The following is a 21,406-nucleotide window of genomic DNA, read 5'->3' on the forward strand; positions in this document are numbered from 1 at the left end:
TGTTGATGCAGAGAGGTAAGGTCATTGCCTATGCTTCTCGCCAGTTGAAGGATTATGAGAAGAATTATCCGACGCACGATTTGGAGCTAGCAGCTGTGGTTTTCGCCCTTAAGATTTGGAGACATTATCTGTATGGCGAAAAGTGTGAGATCTTCACAGACCACAAGAGTTTGAAGTATCTGTTTTCGCAGAAAGAGCTCAATATGCGGCAGAGGAGGTGGTTAGAGCTTGTCAAGGATTACGATGTAACTATCAGTTATCACCCAGGGAAGGCGAATGTTGTGGCTGATGCTTTAAGCCGCAAGTCGAGTGTTTCATTGAGTTCTTTGATTCAGAGACCGTTGCTGATGGATTTGCAGAGAGAGGATATTGATCTGGTGATTCCAGGCACCATTGCTCGTCTTTCAGCGTTAGTTATTCGATCTTCATTGACGGACATGATTCGTAGAGAGCAGTCGACTGATGTTCAGTTGACAGAGTTGAGAGATAGAGCAGAGATTAGAGGTAATTCAGAGTTCGCCTTGAATGGTGATGGTTTGGTGACTTTCAGAGGTCGTATTTGTGTTCCTTCTGGCGACGATATTCGTAGAGATATTCTGACAGAGGCTCATACCGCGCCGTATTCGATTCATCCAGGCAGTACGAAGATGTATCAGGATCTTCGTCGACTCTACTGGTGGCCAGGTATGAAGAAGGATGTTGCCGTGTTCATTTCTCAGTGCCTTACTTGTCAGCAGGTGAAGATTGAGCACCAGAGACCTGCTGGGACATTGTTGTCGTTGCCGATTCCTCAGTGGAAGTGGGAGCATATTACGATGGATTTCGTGACTGGTCTTCCCAGAGTGCGGAGAGGTTTCAATTCTATTTGGGTTATTGTTGATAGATTGACTAAGTCAGCGCACTTTCTTCCAGTCAAGACGACGTATTCGATGAACCAGTATGCCGAGGACTACATAGCAGAGATTGTCAGACTTCATGGTGTCCCTGTGTCGATCGTGTCTGATCGTGACCCCAGATTTACTTCAGAGTTTTGGAAGAGTTTGCACAGAGCTATGGGTTCGCGATTAGCGTTCAGTACAGCCTATCATCCTCAGAGTGATGGTCAGTCAGAGAGAGTCATTCAGATTCTTGAGGATATGCTCAGAGCGTGTACTATTGACTTTCCAGGTAGCTGGGATTCTTTGTTGCCTTTGGCTGAGTTCACTTATAATAATAGCTACCAGGCGACGATTGGCATGGCACCGTATGAGGCACTTTATGGCAGGAAGTGCAGGTCTCCCTTGTATTGGGACGAGGTTGGTGAGAGGAAGATGTTGGGACCAGAGCTGGTTCAGCAGACTGCTGATGTTGTTGCTGTTATCAGAGAAAGGATGAAGACTGCCCAGTCCAGACAGAAGAGCTATGCAGATGTTCGTCGCAGACCTTTGCAGTTCGAGATTGGCGACCACGTGTTTCTGAAGATAGCACCTCTCAAAGGTGTGATGAGATTTGGTAAGAAGGGCAAGTTGAGTCCTAGATTTATTGGTCCATTCGAGATTTTGGACAGAGTTGGTGACAGAGCCTACAGATTAGCCCTACCTCCAGATCTTGACAGAGTTCATAATGTGTTTCACGTCTCGATGCTCAGGAAGTATGTTACAGATCCTTCCCATGTTCTTCGCCATGAGCCATTGGACTTGACGCCGAATTTGACATATCAAGAGATTCCGATTCAGATTTTGGATCGCACAGTTAGAGTTCTGAGGAACAAAGAGATCGGCATTGTCAAAGTTCTTTGGAGGAACCATTTGTTAGAGGAGGCTACGTGGGAACCAGAGGATGAGATGAGAGAGAAGTATCCTGAGTTGTTCGTGCCGTGACGTCAATTTCGCGGACGAAATTCCCTTAAGGGAGGGAGATTGTAATAGCCGAGCCCGGTGTACGGTACGATTTAAGTTTCGTTTGTTATTTGGGATATTTGATTAGATGTTCAGAGTTGTATTTTTGGGCTATAGTATTGTTAGTTTTATTGTCTTGAGGTATTAGATGATGTTGGTTGTTCGTTTCAGCGTTTCGGTTTGATTTTTGTTGCATGGGAATAGTGTTTTGCCGTGAGCACACCGCACCCGCGGCGTTGTAGTGACCGCCCCCGCGGTGGAGACCGCACCCGCGCTGTTTGCAGTGCCGCACCCGCGCTGTTCGAGTTCCAGATTTTTTTTGAGATGCCGTAGCCATTGCGCACCCGCGGTCCTTGTGTTGGCGCACCCGCGGTGAAGGTATGGGCGAGATATTTAGTCGATTTTGGAGTGGTTGGCCATCACTTTTCCTTTTTCTTTCCTTCTCATTTTCGCATTTCTCTCCATTGCAAGGGTTTTTGGTCATTTCTTTCACTTCCTATCTTCGATTCAAGCGTTTGTTTGGAATTTCGACTTGAGATCGACGTTCTCCTTGGTGCTAGGAAGCTTGGGTAAGTTTTTGGTGCGATTCTGTTAAGGTTGTAAATTAAGAGTTGTTTAGGTTGGTTGTTTATGTGGATTTATGGATTATTTAGCTTGTAATCTTGGATATTTAGTTGATATTGGTGTTATTTGTGGATTATTTGTTGTAGGTGGTGATCAAGAGCTAAGTTGAGGTGTTTGTTGTGGTTTGTAAGTGGAAATTCATTCCTTTTGCTCACATGATTTTATATGTATGTGTTTCAAAGAGTTTATTGTGTTATTCCCTTTCATTTGATCCATAGTATGTATTGTTATATGTATTGGAGGCATTGTATGTCTCATTATTGATTAAAGGGAATACAAAGAGATATATAGAGTTCAAAGTGATTGTTAAAACCAGAGAAGAGTTTAAATGTTTTCGGATTGATAAATACATAGTCAGAGATTGCATGCAATATTAGATGATCATCGCCCAGAGGCTTATATCCCTCAGAGTTATCGGTATTTATATCGATTTGGGATACGAGCAACCCCAGAGCAGAGATACTATTGATATCAATCCCCAGAGCAAAAGAGAAATACCATCATATTTTATGCTATTGCTATATTATTGATATTCAGAGTTTACAGTTCAGAGTTGATGGTATTTATGATTTCAAAGAGATGTTTTACAGAGTTATTGTTCATTGTTATATAAGAGTTCCACTTGCTGAGATTTATTCTCATTCCAGTTATTTTCATGTGATGCAGATCAGAGTGGTGCCTCGGGACGTTGACTGTAGATCGGGGGTCATATGCATACACCGTTGGAAGGAGGATTTTGGCATGATCATAGGAATGATGTTTTGTTTTTGTTATGTCATTTAAATGATCATGTATTTATTTTGTAAAGATATTTAAAGAAATGTATTTTGAAACTCCTTCCGTATATTTTAAAGAGAAAATTTTATTTCCGCTGCGTATTTATTTTAAAAGAGGTCAGGGTGTCACATTTAGTGGTATCAGAGCGGTGTTCTTCGGAACAATGCATATGACTTCGTCTACTTTCAACTGTCCGGGTATGTTTTCTTTGCATCTATCTATTGTTATGTATTGATTGGTATCTTGTGAGCATTGTAGAGTAGAGGATGCCTCCTAAGCGTAAGGCGTCAGAGGGGGAGGATAGTTCGTCCTCGAGAGTTGTCGACGAGTTCGGCAAGTTACTGAAGGAGCAGGCTAAGGTTCACAGTGAGCAGATCCAGCAGTTGCTTAGACTGCAAGGAGCAGGCCAGGGCAGAGACCAAGGTAGGGGGCAGGTTGCTCCAGTAGCAGTTGGTTCTGATGCTATCTTTTCTGCGTTTAAGAGGATGGATCCACCCGAGTTTCCAGGCAGCTCCGATCCTTTAGCTGCAGTAGAGTGGGTCAAGGCTTTGGAGGCGATTTTTGATCATCTCCACTATGAGGACAGAGACCGTATCAGTTGTGCTGTTTTTATGCTGGTTAAAGCTGCACGTTTGTGGTGGAATGCGACCAAGGTTGGCATTGATGTTTCTACTTTGAAGTGGTCTGAGTTTACTGAGCTTTTCTACGACAAGTACTTTCCTGTTGCACTGCGAGCGAGGAAGGTCACAGAGTTCTTGGAGCTTCGTCAGGGGAGCTTGAATGTGGACGAGTATATTCTCAGGTTCGAGGAGGGTTGCCTATTTGCTCCGTACATTGCTACCAGTGATAAAGATAAAGGCGCTCACTTCATTCGAGGCCTTAGAGCGGAGATCAGGCGTGATATCAATATGTCCAAGGCTGTGACTTTCAAGGAGATTGTGTCCAAGGCGTTGCTAGCAGAGCAGGACGAGAAGGATATCGCCAGGGAGAGACAGGCGAGGCACCAGGCTAATGTTCAAAGAGGCCAGAGTTCAGGTCAGCGTGGCAGAGATCGATTCAAGGGGAAGGGCAAGGTGGATCAGAGTCCTAGGCCACCGTCAGTGCCAGTTGCTCCGTCTGATTCTGAGAGATCTTTGTGTCCCAAGTGTGGCAGACCCCATCGTGGAGAGTGTAGATTTGGCTCTCGTTCTTGTTATCGTTGTGGCATGCCAGGCCATATTTCCAGAGATTGTCCTAGGGGAGCTAGCCAGGAGAAGGTGCAGGGTCGTATCTTTTCGATGACTAAGGAAGGTATTAATCGTAATTCTTCTGTAATCTCTAGTTCCATTTTAATTTCAGGCAGAGTAGCTACTACTTTGATTGATACTGGTGCTACTCATTCTTTTATGTCTGAATTGTTTTTGAGATCTTTGGGTATAGTTCCTTCTGTTATTCCCCTTCAGCTTAGTGTTGTTTTGCCTTCGGGAGATTTTTTGTGCCCGACTTCCATAGTGTATGCGTGCCCCGTTCGTTTTGTTGATCGAGAGGTCTTTGCTGATTTGATTGTGATCCCGATGGTTGCCTTTGATGTTATTCTTGGCATGGATTGGCTGTCGACCTATCGTGCTGTTATTGATTGCGTTGCTAAGACGGTGACTTTTGCAGATGATGGCCAGGGAGGAGTTCTCGCCAGCTCAGGTACTTCGCTGGTCCTTCCTTTTATTTCGTGTCTTGATGCTGAGAGGCTATTGTGTAGAGGTTGTGATGTTTTTCTAGCATCTGTTGTGGATATGGATAGACTGATTAAGTTGAATATTGATGATATTGATGTGGTGAGGGAGTTTGCGGATGTGTTTGAGGATGATGTTCCGGGTTTGCCGCCGGATAGAGATGTAGAGTTTGTTATTGATCTTGCTCCAGGTACGGTTCCTATTTCTAAGGCTCCGTATAGGATGGCTCCTACCGAGATGAAAGAGTTGAAGACGCAGTTGCAGGATCTTCTAGATAAGGGTTTCATTCGTCCGAGTTCTTCGCCTTGGGGAGCTCCGGTTCTATTTGTTAAGAAGAAGGACGGGTCTTTGCGTCTGTGTATCGATTACAGAGAGCTCAACAAAGTGACGATCAAGAACAAGTATCCGTTGCCACGGATTGACGATCTATTTGACCAACTCCAGGGTGCCACTGTTTTCTCGAAGATTGATCTTCGGTCTGGCTACTATCAGTTGAAGGTTAGGGAGTCTGATATCCCTAAGACGGCTTTCAGGACCAGGTATGGTCACTATGAGTTTCTAGTGATGTCTTTTGGTTTGACCAATGCCCCTTCTGTTTTCATGGACCTGATGAACCGTGTGTTCAAGCCGTATTTGGATAGCTTCGTCATTGTCTTTATCGACGATATCTTGATCTATTCCAAGACCAGAGAGCTTCATTCAGAGCATCTCAGAGTTGTTCTCCAGTTGCTGAGAGAGCGGAGGTTGTTTGCTAAGTTGAAGAAGTGTGAGTTTTGGCTGGATCAGATTTCTTTTCTAGGCCATGTCGTTTCGAGGGATGGCATTGCTGTTGATCCGATGAAGATAGAGGCGATTCAGAAGTGGCCTATTCCTACGACTGTTTCAGAGGTACGCAGTTTCCTTGGTTTGGCGGGTTATTATCGTCGTTTTATTTCGGATTTTTCCAAGATTGCCCTGCCATTGTCCAATCTGACAAGGAAGACTGTGAAGTTCGAGTGGTCTATAGATTGCCAGAGCGCATTTCAGGAGTTGAAGGATAGATTGACGTCAGCTCCTATTCTCGCATTGCCCAGTGGTTCAGAGGATTTTGTGGTCTTTACCGATGCGTCGAAGAAGGGTCTCGGTGCAGTGTTGATGCAGAGAGGTAAGGTCATTGCCTATGCTTCTCGCCAGTTGAAGGATTATGAGAAGAATTATCCGACGCACGATTTGGAGCTAGCAGCTGTGGTTTTCGCCCTTAAGATTTGGAGACATTATCTGTATGGCGAAAAGTTTGAGATCTTCACAGACCACAAGAGTTTGAAGTATCTGTTTTCGCAGAAAGAGCTCAATATGCGGCAGAGGAGGTGGTTAGAGCTTGTCAAGGATTACGATGTAACTATCAGTTATCACCCAGGGAAGGCGAATGTTGTGGCTGATGCTTTAAGCCGCAAGTCGAGTGTTTCATTGAGTTCTTTGATTCAGAGACCGTTGCTGATGGATTTGCAGAGAGAGGATATTGATCTGGTGATTCCAGGCACCATTGCTCGTCTTTCAGCGTTAGTTATTCGATCTTCATTGACGGACAGGATTCGTAGAGAGCAGTCGACTGATGTTCAGTTGACAGAGTTGAGAGATAGAGCAGAGATTAGAGGTAATTCAGAGTTCGCCTTGAATGGTGATGGTTTGGTGACTTTCAGAGGTCGTATTTGTGTTCCTTCTGGCGACGATATTCGTAGAGATATTCTGACAGAGGCTCATACCGCGCCGTATTCGATTCATCCAGGCAGTACGAAGATGTATCAGGATCTTCGTCGACTCTACTGGTGGCCAGGTATGAAGAAGGATGTTGCCGTGTTCATTTCTCAGTGCCTTACTTGTCAGCAGGTGAAGATTGAGCACCAGAGACCTGCTGGGACATTGTTGTCGTTGCCGATTCCTCAGTGGAAATGGGAGCATATTACGATGGATTTCGTGACTGGACCACGTGAGGCAATGTTTCAAATTACTATTAGACTAATGACATTGAAAGTATAGTTTTAACAGTCACATAACTTACTATGGAATATTTATCGATTAATTAGTTAACTTACTGGATAAGATCAGTTAGGTCAGTAACTGAGTGATCAGTTAAAAACTGAGTTAGTTCAGTTGAAGTCCAACTGACTATTTTCTTATCAGTTAACAATTTTAAATTTGATGTTCCCCCTCAATAAATGCATGTACTGGATGTAAGTAAGAAATGATAAAAGAAACATAGTTTGAATTAGTCAAGTGCATTCTGTTGACTGATGACTCTTCGTCTTCTTCTGCTTTTTCAGTAAGAGTCTGTCTATAAATAATATTACTTTCATTAGATAATAACAACAACAGTTAAAGAGATGGATAGAGAAAGCAGTTCCAACCACCCTTATTCTCCAGCAACGCTTCGTCGTTTGGAGAGACATAAGGAAGCTATAGAGAATTATGTCTTTGAGAAAGTCATGTCCACCTGGACTATAGTACAAGACCTCCAAAATATTCAGCGAGATGGATTGGTTGCTATTGATAATCAGAGGGAAACCGAGATAAAGTATAAGAAACGTATTAATGTGATACACACTTCAGATCTTGCTATTGATGAAGGTCTGTTGGAGTTGATGCTGGTGCAGGAGCAGAGAGCGCTGGAGAAGATTTTCTTCTCGGAAGACTACAAAAGAGTTTCCTATAAATAATTGTCTAGTTGGATGTCCCCTTGGCTAGATTCCATAGAACGAGAACTGAATCATGTAGTATGTGAAAGATATTATCCAGAAAATTGATGTTTTGAATCATGACTGTTTCTTATCTTCATACTAACTGATATCAATTGTGTATTTTTATCATTTTAAAGCCTAATTTAATTATTAGGTGAATTTTAGATTTTCAAAACTTCTAAAGGTTTTCAATTGTGTATTTTTAAAATTTCCTTTTTAGTGGGTTAGCATTTTTATTAGCATTTAATCTAGCAATTTATGTAGCAATTTGAGTAGCATTTTTAATTAGCAAGTTAATCCCTTAATTAAGTTGTAACTCACGCACACACACCTACACACACACTTACACGGCCTAAACACACAACACACACTACACATTTTTATTTTTCAGATTTTGAAAGAAAAACTAGGGTTCTTGTCTCTAGTAACAGCCGCCCCACTTCTCTGAAATATTTCCAGCAATTTTCATTGGTTTTTGTGCAAGAAAACGAGCCACTAACCGTTCCGGATCAAGCCTCGCTCCGTTCCCGCTTCGGTATCGTCGGTTCGATAAACTTTAACGTCATAAGGCACGTATATTCTATTTTTCCTGCGTCGATCATGTCATAGTTTGTGTTTCGATGTTTTTATGTGCGAAAATACATGTGTGATGTATAGAAGTTTGAACAATTATGTCTAGATCACTTTTGAAACCATTTTTGAGATCTCAAATCACGTTTTTGCTGTTCTTTCAAATTCTGCGAATTTTCCGAAAAGGGTTTTGGGAAAACTTTCAACATATGAAACGTATAATTTTTTGATACCTTCGATTTTATATAAAATTCAAAATATTTGGATAAAAATTGAGTGAGTTATGGTGTTTTTCGTGGGACTGCTCAAACTGCGTTTTCTGGAAAATTATGTTATTGATGCGTTCTTGAAGTTTTATTGTTGCAGGCTTTGTTGGGGATCGACGGGTGACCGTTGCTGCATTTAGGTATGTTTAGTATGATGTTGGGTCGGTATTTAGTATGCCAGTTAGTGTCGATAGGCACTTTAATTCATTAGAAGTAGTAGGAAACGATTTGGTGTCAAGTCCCGTGTGTTTGAGTTGTATTGTGTCGTAGGTTGGATGTAGTTGTTTGGGGGTGTTTGTACGGGTTTGGAACAAGGTAATAGCATCCTAGGATGGGTCTCGAGGCGTCGATTCACGGTCGGGGTGATCGAGTTAGGGAGATTAAATTACAAGCACAGAAATTCTCGTTGGCTTTCTTTCCCGGCTGGTACACGGACCCCCACACGGACCCTTACACGGGGTCTGTGCCTTTGTTTCCTTCGAATTGTCAAATTTGAGAGCCTACACGGACCCTGGCACGGGGTCTGTGCCCTTGTTTATTTTCGGTATGTCTTTTAGCGAACCTACACGGACCTGTAGCCGGAACTGGGCACGGGGTCCGTGTACTCCAGTTTTTGGGAAAAATTATTGTTTTCTTTGGTTTTCATGTCATGGTTTAGTACGATGATTAAACGAGGTCGAGTTCCGAATGTTTTAGAATGTCATAAGCTATTTATTTACTTTGGTGATGAGCACGATTACCTACGTCTAAGTTATGCAAGTTAAGCATTTTGAATTCATGTTAATATGTGCAGCAGCGGCCCCAAGCGAGATCCAACAAATCCACTAACGCCAAGTAAGTTTGTTGACGTGCAAAAAGAAAATATTTTAACTTTTTGAGGTATACTAAATGTATTGTGACCGGGATTGGAAAGCAGTAAAGCATGACCAGAGACCAATCCACCCCGTTAAAGCATGAACGAGTTTAGATCAAGATTGGGAAGCGTTACAGCATGAACGGAGACCAATCTACCCGTTAAAGCATGAACGGGGATCTCATGTATGTTGCAGTGGATATTCCCTGTCAGTCCAGTACTGTGATTTAGTCTGATCAAGCTATTTATGGTATGGGTCACTTGCTTTGAAACATGCCTCTATGCAAAATGACGAAGTTTAAGTATGTTCAAGTATGTACAAGTATGCAAGCATGTTTAAGAAAAGTTTCACATTATGACACGTCTATGTTATGTATGTAATTCCAAGATTTTATATGCAAGTTCAAGTTCCAGTATGTACGTTATATTTTAAAGCTGCATGCGATTTTATTATGTAGTTCTCGTTACTTCCAGTTTATACGTGTTGAGTCTGTAGACTCACTAGACTTGATCAATGCAGGTGAGGATGACTGAGGAAATGAGGGCGTGGGGACCATGGAGCAGGTTTGGACTGAGCAGGAGGCTAGACCCGAGGACCGCCATGTCATTTTAAGATTTTACGAAAGTTTCAAATACTCTGATTTCATGTTACTGATTATGAGTTTTAAACAAGTACTTTTAGTAAACTTCATTTGAGATCATTTGTTGCAACAATATTTGGGATTGAACAGTTTATTTTATCAAATTTTGAAGGTTCGCCTTTCATTTAAGAAAATTTTTAAATTTTCCGTAAATTTTAAGTTGTAAAAAGTACGGTACATTACAAGTTGAGCGCATCAGCTTCCAGCAACAAGATAGCATCAGCTTCCAGCAGCAAGATATTCTGGTTCAGTTGTGGAAGTTGCTGTTTATGTTTGCTTCTTGCTGAACCATTAGATCAGTCTGTATCCTAGATACTGACATGATCCACTGATGCTTTTACGATCACGCTTACATCCTGCATAATCTGTGAAACATCTACTAATTTTAAAAGCGCGGAATTTTTTTTTAATAAAAGCTCGCATTTTTGAAATAACATTTAAAAATGATCATAAGTATTTGACAATAAAAATACTGCATAAACATAAACGAGTAAAAATTGTGAAAATCATTAGCGTATCAAAACCAGCGTATAAAAATGTTCATATCATCTCAAATCTCATAAAAACAAAATGCGGAAAACATGTGGTTCTCGGGTCGTTTCACCCCACCAGGTCTGTCTACTCAGTGTTCAGCACCTCCAATCCTCTCAATAACAAGATCACCTGCATCACACATGCCTATTGAGTCTAAAGACTCAACACACCTGTACCGTTAATAACAAGTACATATACATAGCACACATCAATGAAAAATATTATACTCAACATATCTTTCATGAACTTAAAAGCATAACGTAAACGTGTCGCATCAAATCATGTCGTGTCAACTCATGTCATCTCATATCATCATATACGTGTCAAAACAGCTCATCGTGTAATCATAAACTTAACATTTTCTTTTAATTGAATTCAGTTCATTAGTTGTGAATTTTGTATCAGCTCTATCGTATCAGCTCTATCGATGGATCCATCTATAAAAACCGTGGTACCCGGTGGCGTGGGACATCAGCGACACCATTACCCGCCCACTGAGCCTGGTCCTCAGATCATCATATCTCATATCATCGTATACATATACATCTTCAGTCACAACCAATTCCCATACTTCAAAAATTTCATCATTTTCAACACTTCTTAAAAACATGCATATGCGTAACTTTTCTTTTAAACCAAGCATGCAACGTATTTATCGTAATTCCATAAAAATCATGAACATGATGCATAATTATTAAAATATCATAATTTGTGCTCAGGGCGCTGCCATGACCAAAATCTCAATCTGGGTGCAAAACGACCATTTTGCCCCTGGAAACCCAAAAATTATCGTTTCAACCCTGGACCTCTAAAATTGACCCGAAGCTTATCAAACTTCTTAAAATATTCCAAAATATTTTTTAAAATAATTTCCTATACGTAAACTCGAGACCATTTTACAACTTATTCGATTCGTTTTAAAAACTTGGACCGGAGTCCCGGTTTAATCCCGAATCAACTCGAAACTAAACCAAATTTCTCTCAACTTTTTACCATACTTAATACACCCTCTAACAGCCTCTAAACTCTTCAAAATTAGTCCCCTAACTCACGGCTAAACCTATATCCTTATTGAAAATCCTCGGCCACTCACATTAACCAACCAACAAACCAATACATGTCCCCACCTCCCTCTACCTTCGGTTCACTCTCCTACCCCCACATGTCCAACCTTATGACTCACCAAGGAACTAAATGAACTCCCTAAACCAAGCTAATCCTATAAAATTGCTGCTGCACACACCATTTCCCGAAGGATACTCGGTTCTCGCCTCAACCGCCTTTCACGAGCTACCCTTTATTGAGTCTTATTTGAGACTAATTAAACATTTAGTCCAAGGTTTTAATTTGATTAAAAACCATATAATATGTATGACATTTTTGTGTGTTTTTGTATTTGTTGCACAAAATGTAGGGGTGGCCGAAATTTTGTATGAAAAATCGAATTTTTAAACTTCCGTTGCGCTTCCGGTCACCGTAACCGATCCCCTTTCAAGTGGTATCCGAGCTATGGTTACGTTTTTGTGTAGCAAATACAATATATATTATGTTGAGATCGATTTCTAACCGCATGAGTGTATTTTTGCAACAAATCGAGGGCCGTTTTTGGGGAAAAATTCGGGCAGCAAGTTGCTGCCCGTGTCGGGCAGCTCGGGCTGCCCGAGGGGCTGCCCATTTTGGGCAGCTAGGGCAGCCCGAGGGGCTGCCCGAACAGCCCCTTAATTTAAAATAAAAAAAAAAAATTTTGTTCGCCGGAATGTTGGCCGGAATCCGGTGACGGAGCTCCGGCGACGGCGATGACGGCTAGGGTTTCCAAAAGTGTTTTGGAATATCAAAGTGTCATGGGCCTTGAGTTGTTGGGCCATTGGATGGCTAACATGTTTGTGAATTTTAAATGGGCCAAAAATGTTTTTGGTGAAAAATGAGTTTTTGGGCCCTTAAGTTTAAAATTACAAAAGTTGCAAATATTTTCTCATGAAATAAATAATTTAAGTTGGACTTTAATTATTTATAGTAAATGGTGATTTACAAGAAATTCGGTTATAAATAAATTAATTGGAAAGTAGACAAAGGTGTTTGTATACTTTGTTAATTTAGTTTATAATCGTGGCGGTTAGTGATTGGATCAAGATATATAATATTGGATCAATTAATTATTGTGATAATTAATTGATGGTGTATGATATGTGATATTATGCATGAAGGATGATCAAAAGCCCAAGCCCAATTTGCTAGGTGTATGCTAGGATATTTTGTGTTGAATGATTGTAATAATTATCAATTTAAAGTGGGCTTGGTTTATGGCCCGTTCCCACCCCCCATGAGATGTATCCCTATGTGCCATGGATATTTAATTGTAAATATTAGTATAGTGGATGATCAAGATGATGATTATGAAGATCGAAGACATGTAAATATTGGAAGCTTATGTAAATGTTGCATTTGCATCCCATGCATTTCCCTAGGATTGGACCTAGGCCCGTGTTTAGCTCACACGGTCCATTAGTATTGGGGCGATTGATCATCCTTGTTTTGTTTACTGTTTATAATATATGCATGATATGTTATAAATAATGAGTATGTGCGTTATTATTATGATAATAACAAAGTTGCATGAATCCGGCAAACATACGATCAAACATGGCGAGCTTTTAAAATAAAATTAATGATGAGACCTTTCAAAATTAAAAACCCTCATTTTGAATAAGATTCAAAATTAATATCAAGCCCGAAAAGGGGAATTATAAATTTGTTTATAATTTCCTTGTCTTCCATCGACAATGGGTGCATGATGAACGCCACCCGTACTCGGGGCTCGGCTCATATTATTGGGGGAGTTTTGGGTGCCGGAAAGCTGTGACATCCATTGACATGGTGATGTGAACTACGTGGAACTCCCATGATTTCGGCTCATATTATTGGGGGAACTCATGGCGACCGTCCATTAAGGTTCAACATCGATGGGTAAGGCTTGACACGTGAAGATGAACGACGTCATATTATTGGGTCCTAATCAAACGTGAGACAAAAGTTTACGTAGAGGGTTGCATTGTGATGCAATTGGAAACTACCTTTTAGGAATTGTGATTGGCTGATATTATTCGGGATCATAATTCGCTAATTGGACCTTACGTACTTACTGAGGAAAGGAGTTTCCCGTTTTCACTAGAGGGTAGTGAAAGATGTCAAAACAGTGGGAGCAAATATTTATGAAGTAAAAGTCCAAACTTCATATCTTACTAAATATTTTAAAATAGTTATCAACATTTATCTGTTTTTACTTTTCAGTACAAATTGACAATGTCATCGCTTCGCAATCCAATATCCGTAATACTCGACAAAAACATATTAACTGGACCTAATTACCTCACTTGGCTAAGAAACCTAAAAATCGTCTTGAATTCGGAAAGGGTAGCATATACACTGGCTGAGTCGCCCCCTGTTGAGGCTCTGACTCACTGCAATCCTGAGGAATTGCAGGCTTACAAGAAATGGTGTGACCATGACTTGATAGCCAGGTGTTATATGCTGACTTCTATGAATGATGAGCTGCAGAGGCGTTTTGAGGGTGCAAAGAGTGCTGCTGACATTCATTTGCACCTCAAGGAGCTCTTTGGAGAGCAAACACGTCCTCTTAGGCATGCTACCGTCAAGGAGCTGATCACTTTACGCATGCAAGATGGGGCCTCGGTCCATGAGCATGGCCTAAAGGTGATCGGGCTCGTGGACAAGCTCGTTGGCATGGATCTGATCTTGCCTTCGGAGTTGACCACCGACGTGTTGCTCTTATCGCTGCCTAGCTCATTTGATCCTTTTGTGGTGAACTTCAACATGAACAAGATTGAACCGACCCTTGAGGAGTTGGTGAATATGCTTGTTACGTTTGAATCCACCATCAAGAAAGAGAAGTTGGTTCTTTATGTGGGTTCTTCATCTGGTACGAAGATTGATCCACATGGGAATGGAAAGAAGCGTTCTTTCCAACGTCCCAAGAAGAACGTGCCCTTGTTGAGGCAATCTCCGAATCCCGTTGTGGCAGTCACACCAGTTAAGGCTGACAAGACTAGTGATGTTTGTCATCACTGCAAGAAGCCTGAACATTGGAGGCGAAATTGCAAGGAATATCTGACCCAGAAGAGTTCTGGAAACAGTATGTTCTAAATTGAAGTAAACATTTCAAATAACTCTACTTCTTGGGTATTAGATACCGGTTATGACTCACATCTCTATAATGAGTTATAGGTGATGGGAAGAAGTTAGAGGATTAGAGAAGGTGAGACCTTCTTGGGAATGGCTATGGAGCAAGAGTTGCTGCCAAGACCTTAAGAAATGTTTACTTATTGTTGAACAATGATTTTAAGTTAATTTTAAGAGATGTTTTGTTTGTACCACTTTGGTGAAAAACATTGTTTCCATTTCTATTGTGATAAAAATGGATATTCTTGTTTATTTAGCAAAGGTGTTTGCAACATTTACAAGAATGAATGTTTAATTGGTACTTGAGAACTTGAAAACGATCTCTATAACTTAAAATTGAAAGATATTCCATTAAATGTCCATTCAAAAGGCAAACACCATATGAGATATGGATGGGTAAGCCTCCCAAATATTCTTATCTGAGAATATGGGGAGCCCTGCTTATGTGAAGCAGGTAGTGGGAGATAAATTGGATTGTTGATCCATTTTTTATGTTTCTTTGTGGGATATCCAAGGAATTCAGTTGGATATCATTTCTATCATCCCCAAGAAACAAAGGTGTTTGTTTCTAGGAATGCAACCTTTTTGGAAAAGGAATTTCTATTGGATAGAAAAGGGGAGATGATAGAACTCGAAGAGGTTCGAGAGAAACCCGCAATTATAGAACCCACACCCGATAAGCCAAGAGAGGAGATACAAGCTCCTAGCAGATACGAGAAAGTCTCGAGACCACCTATGAGGTATGGTCAGCTTTTTGAGGAGGGCCATGATGAGCCTAACCATGGATGTGATCCAAGGACCTTCAAGGAAGCATTATCTGATGCCGATTCATCCAAGTGGCTTGAAGCAGTGGAATCTGAGTTGAATTCCATGCATTCGAACCAAGTGTAGGATCTTGTGGATCCACCTGAGGGAACTGTTCCCATAGGGACTTGGGGCGGATGGGAAGGTATTGACCTTCAAGACGCGATTGGTGGCAAAAGGATATACTCAAAGACAAGGAGTTGACTTTGAGGAAACCTTTTCACCAGTTGCAATGTTCAAGTCTATAAGGATATTGCTAGCCATAGCTGCATAGTATGACTATGAGATATGGCAGATGGATGTCAAGACAGCCTTTCTTAATGGGGATTTTAAGAAAGTGATTTACATGTCTCAAACCTAGAGGGTTTACATCTATCGGAAGTGAGCATATGGTATGCAAACTTCAGAGATCTATTTATGGTCTAAAGCAGGCATCTAGGAGTTGGAACCTTAGATTCGCTAGTACAATCAAAGAGTTTGATTTACTAAGAATCCTGAGGAACCCTGTGTGTATAAGAAGGTCAGTGGGAGTGTTGTGACATTCCTGGTGCTTTATGTTGATGACATTCTAATCATTGGGAATGATGTAGGAATGTTGCAATCAACTAAGATATGGTTAGCGAGTAAGTTCTCGATGCAGGACTTGGGTGAAGCATCTTTTGTATTGGGATACAGATCTATAGAGATAGATCGAAAAGATTGCTTGGTCTCACCCAGTCCACATACATTGATACCATCGTGAAGCGGTTCACGATGGATAAGTCCAAGAGAGGACATCTACCAATGTGTCATGGCGTGTCCCTATCCAAGTCTGTCTTTCAAGATTGATGCAGAGATAGCGGCGATGACAAAGCATTCCTTATGCATCTGCGATTGGTAGCATCATGTATGGGATGATATCTACACGTCCTGACGTGGCTTTCGCACTAAGTGTAGTGAGTAGATATCAATCGAACCCCGGTCTTCCACATTTGAAAGCTGTGAAAGACATCCTCAAGTAGTTGAGAAGGACCAATAAATTGTTCTTGGTCTATGGGGTGGAGAACTAAAATTGGAAGGCTATACTGACTCTAGCTTCCAAAGCGATATCGATGACTCAAAGTCAACCTCTGGTTTTGTATTCATGCTCAATGGTGTTGCAGTCTCTTGGAAGAGTTCTAAGCAAGACAATATTACGGATTCCAGCACAGAGGCCGAATACATTGCTGCATCAGATGCAGCAAGGGAGGCTGTTTGGATAAGGAATTTCGTCCAAGAGTTGGGCGTCATTCCTAATGGAGTTGCTCCTATCCCGGTGTTGTGTGACAACACGGGAGCTATAGCTCAAGCAAAGGAGCCTAGGTCTCATCAGAAATCCAAACTAGTATTGAGAAAGTATCACATCCTCGGAGAGATTGTGGAAAGTAGAGAAGTGTCTTTTGACATAGTCGGCTCCGCAGATAATGTTGCTGATCCACTAGCTAAGCCTTTACCTGGACCATTATTCGACAAGCATCGCGAATCAATGGGTTTAAAGCATATGGGTAGTTGGCTCTAGTGCAAGTGGGAGATTGTTAGAGTAGGTGCCCGTCGAGCCAAGTGTTGGCCGAGTGTTCACAATGAAACTCTATGTATAAGCAATCTTTATTTTAATAATATTTGAAATTATTATTATGGCACATCTTTATCTGTATACCCATGCTAGTTGCATAGATAAAGCCCTTGAATATACAAATAGTAGAAAGAATATGAGATGCTCATATGATGAGTATCATGAAACTCATATTTGTAATACTGTATATTCTAAACGGTTCCTAGTCGATTCAGCCGCCACTAAGAAGGATATAGGCCGCTCGAGTTTGAGACTACTATCTGCGATGTGAGTACCATGTTTCATTGGTAGGGGACATTGTGATGTCCGAACATGCAGATAGGTGCTCCTTGTAGAGTGCACTGAACAACCCTCCATAAAAGGACTTTTCAAGTGGTTCTCACTTATCGAGTGGAAAAGTCCTGGTTTATGGTTGTACACCATTAGTCCTTATGACCCGGGACAACATTGAGACTCTATGTGCTAGAATTACACTTTGACTTGTTTACCGACTCTCATGGGGTCATCAGGTGGCAAGGTTGGGTGTTCTGTCGAAACACATAGGAGTCGATGCATTGTAGTCGGGGATTCACCGCTTACCTTCGGGTATGGATATCCTATGTGTTATCATGTGTATGTAGGTTGAAATCTCTGGCCAGAGTATGGTTGTAATTATGAAAGGGTTTCATATATTACACCATCGATGCAACTACGACATGACACATAGTATCGATTCATTGACAACTCTCGATAAACCAATGGTTGTCGAATCGATCGGGATATATGAGTTGAAGGGACCGTACTGTACGCTAACCATAATAGAATGGTTCTTGCAGGCACTATCATTTGATACCTAGGGAATCATGTAAGCGATGCTGCTAGGCGTTTAACATGATTGGTTGGGTACTATCAGACTTGAGTTCTGACGTTCTTATTATCAAGGTGTTGATAAATAAGAATGGAGCAATTGGGGTATGCTCATATAAGGACATGTTTAGTCCGAATCACATGGAGATGTGAACCCACGGCTAGTTGTATCAATGAACCATTGAGGGCCACACAAGTACTAGCTTTCTAGATCCCGTTGAGAAGTAAAAATAGTTCAATGTGTTGAACGGCTTATAAAGGAGTTTATAAGCGTAAGGAAAATTAGAAGTATGACTTCTATAAAGGAGAAAATAGTTCAATGTGTTGAACGACTTATAAATGAGTTTATAAGTGTAAAGAAAAATAGAAGTATGACTTCTATGAGAGAAATGTAAATTTTAATTTATGGAAGTGTTCCTAAATCAAAATTTGGCCGAGTGAATAATGTATTTGAAAATTGTGATTTTCATAAACATTATTATGGACTAAATTAAATTAATTCAAGTGTTGAATTAATTAAACACTAGTGGACCTAGTAGAGTCCAAATAATTAAATTAATTCAAGTGTTGAATTAATTAAATAACATTGGGCCTTGTAGAACCCAATTGGAAATAATTATTTAACTAGTGGGCCTGAGTAAAATCAAGTAAAGATTAATTGGGCTCAAATGTGTTTGAGACAATTTAAATAAAAGTCCATGGGCCCTTGTAAATTGTTACAAGCCCACATGCAAAGCATGCTTGGGAGGTGAAGGGTTGGGGAATTATTTTCATTAAAAAATTGCATGGCATGCAAAAGTGAGTGACTACTTTTTCACACACCAAGACAACTCATTCCCTCCCATTCTCTCTCTCTCATGGCCGAACTCTCCCTCACTTTTCTCTCCAAGTTTTTCTCTCAATTTTCTTCTTCAATTGTTGAGGAAAGAAATCACTTCTCTTTGAATAATCTTCTTATTTTTCTAGTGCAAAATAAGAAGGGTTCTAGCTAGTTAGTGGTGGGCTTGATTGGAAGAAAGGAGTCCAAAAGAAAGGTGAAGCTTGTAGATTGTCTACCTTCAAGAGCTTAGGTGTTTACACCTTAGTTGGAGCCACAATCAATTTTTGAGATTGATAGGTAATTTTCTCAACACCCTATGCTTGAAAGTTGAGATTTTTGTATAGGAAAATTTCGGCCACCTTAGCATTGTGCAATATGTACAAAAAAAAACACATTCATAGGGTGTTTTAGAATTTTACCTATCAACCTCTTAAGGTTGATGTAATGGCACCAACTAAAGTATAAATACTTTAGCTCTTCTTGGTTGAAAGATCTACAAGCTTCCACCTCCAATCCTCCAAGAATTAGGCCCACCACAAGCTATGTAAACCCCCTCAAGTTTTGCACTAGAAAAACTTGAGGATTTATCAAAGGAAGTGAGTATTCTCCAAGAAATGAAGAACACAAGATGAGAGAAAAATGAGAGAAAAATCCCCTTGTGATTTCGGCCAAGTGAGAGTGAGTGGAAGAGTGGGAGACTAGCCTAGGTTGTTGTGTAAAGTTGTCTCTCAAAAGTTGCATGCTTTTGAATTTTTTTAATAAAAAGTATTCACAACCTTTTCACCTCCCAAGCATGCAAACCCTAGCATGTCTCACATATATAATATGGTTTTTAACACATTAAAAACCATAGACTAAATTTTAATTATCTCAAACATTTTGAGATTAATTAAATATTACTTGAATTTATTCAAGTCCCACTAGTTAAATAATTATTTTAATTGAGCTCTACAAGACTCAATATTATTAATTCAACACTTGAATTATTTTTAATTATTTGGACTCTACTAGGTCCACTAGTGTTTAATTAATTCAACACTTGAATTAATTTAATTTAGTCTCCAATAATGTTTATGAAAATCACAATTTTCAACTACATTATTTACTTGGCCAAATTTTAATCTTAGGAACACTTCCATAAATTAAAATTTATATTTCTCTCTTAGAAGTCATACTTCTATTTTTCTTAACGCTTATAAACACATTTATAAGCTGTTCAACACATTGACCTATTTTACTTCTCATCGGGATTTACAAAGCAAGTACTTGTGTGGCCCTCAATGGTTCATTGATACAACTAGCCGTGGGTTCACATCTCTATGTGATTCGGACTAAACATGTCCTTATTCGAGCATACCCCAATTGCTCCATTCTTACTTATCAACTCCTTGATAGTAAGAACGTCAGAACTCAAGTCTGATAGTACCCAACCAATCACGTTAAACGCCTAGCAGCATCGCTTACGTGATTCCCTAGGTATCACATGATAGTGCCTGCAAGAACCATTCAATTATGGTTAGCGTACAGTACGGTCCCTTCAACTCATATATCCCGACCGATTCGACAACTATTGGTCTATCGAGAGTTGTCAATGAATCGATACTATGTGTCATGTCGTGGTTGCATCGATGGTGTAATCTATGAAACCCCTTTCATAATTACCACCATACTCTGATCAGAGATTTCAATCCACACATACATGAAAAACACATAGGATATCCATACCCGTAGGTAAGCGGTGAATCCCCGACTACAATGCATCGACTCCTATACGTTTCGCCGTAACACCCAACCTTGCCACCTGATGACCCCATAAGAGTCGGTAAACAAGTCAAAGTGAAATGCTAGCACATAGAGTCTCAATGTTGTCCCGGGTCATAAGGACTAATGGTGTACAACCATAAACTAGGACGTTTCCACTCGATAAGTGAGAACCACTTGGAAAGTCCTTTATAGAGGGTTGTTCAGTGCACTCTACAAGGAGCACCTATCTGCATGTTCGGACATCACAATGTCCCCTACCAATGAAACATGGTACTCACATCGCAGATACTAGTCTCTAACTCGAGCGGCCTATATCCTTCTTAATGGCGGCTGAATCGACTAGGAACCATTTAGAATATACAGTATTCCAAATATGAGTTTCATGATACTCATCTTATGAGCATCTCATATTCTTTCTACTATTTGTATATTCAAGGACTTTATCTATGCAACTAGCATGGGTATAAAGATAAAGATGCGCCAAATTAATAAATTCAAATATTATTAAAATAAAGATCGTTTATACATAGAGTTTCATTGTGAACACTCGGCCAACACATGGCTCGACGTGCACCTACTCTAACAGACCACTTGAAAGGGGATCGGTTACGGTGACCGGAAGCGCAACGGAAGTTTAAAAATTCGATTTTTCATACAAAATTTCGGCCACCCCTACATTTTGTGCAACAAATACAAAAACACACAAAAATGTCATACATAGGGTGTTTTAAAGAAATATACCTATCAATCTCAAGAGATTGATTATGGCTCCAACTTTGTTGTCAAACAACAAAGCACTTGAAAGGTAGAAACTATCTT

This window comes from Primulina eburnea, chromosome 7 (genome assembly GCF_022965805.1).
Source record: "Primulina eburnea isolate SZY01 chromosome 7, ASM2296580v1, whole genome shotgun sequence".
Lineage (NCBI taxonomy): Eukaryota > Viridiplantae > Streptophyta > Magnoliopsida > Lamiales > Gesneriaceae > Primulina > Primulina eburnea.